Raw genomic sequence first — 223 nt, 5'->3', positions numbered from 1 at the left:
GTAAAACATCTCTTCATTTTTCTCTCATTTTCTCCTATGTTTCTTCCATCTTCAAACCTTGATCTCTCAACATTCAACCAATGGATGTTGATGAGATTTAAGTATGATGTTCATGAGCATGTCAAGAACATATTCAACCGTTGAAATTTTCTAAAACACTTTCTAACTCACTTTCTCCTCAAAACCGAAAATGAGGATGTTCTTGAACTTATGAAAATATTTT

Source organism: Lupinus angustifolius, chromosome LG12 (assembly GCF_001865875.1).
Source record: "Lupinus angustifolius cultivar Tanjil chromosome LG12, LupAngTanjil_v1.0, whole genome shotgun sequence".
Taxonomy (NCBI): Eukaryota; Viridiplantae; Streptophyta; class Magnoliopsida; order Fabales; family Fabaceae; genus Lupinus; species Lupinus angustifolius.
Note: the sequence above shows the minus strand (reverse complement) of the source record.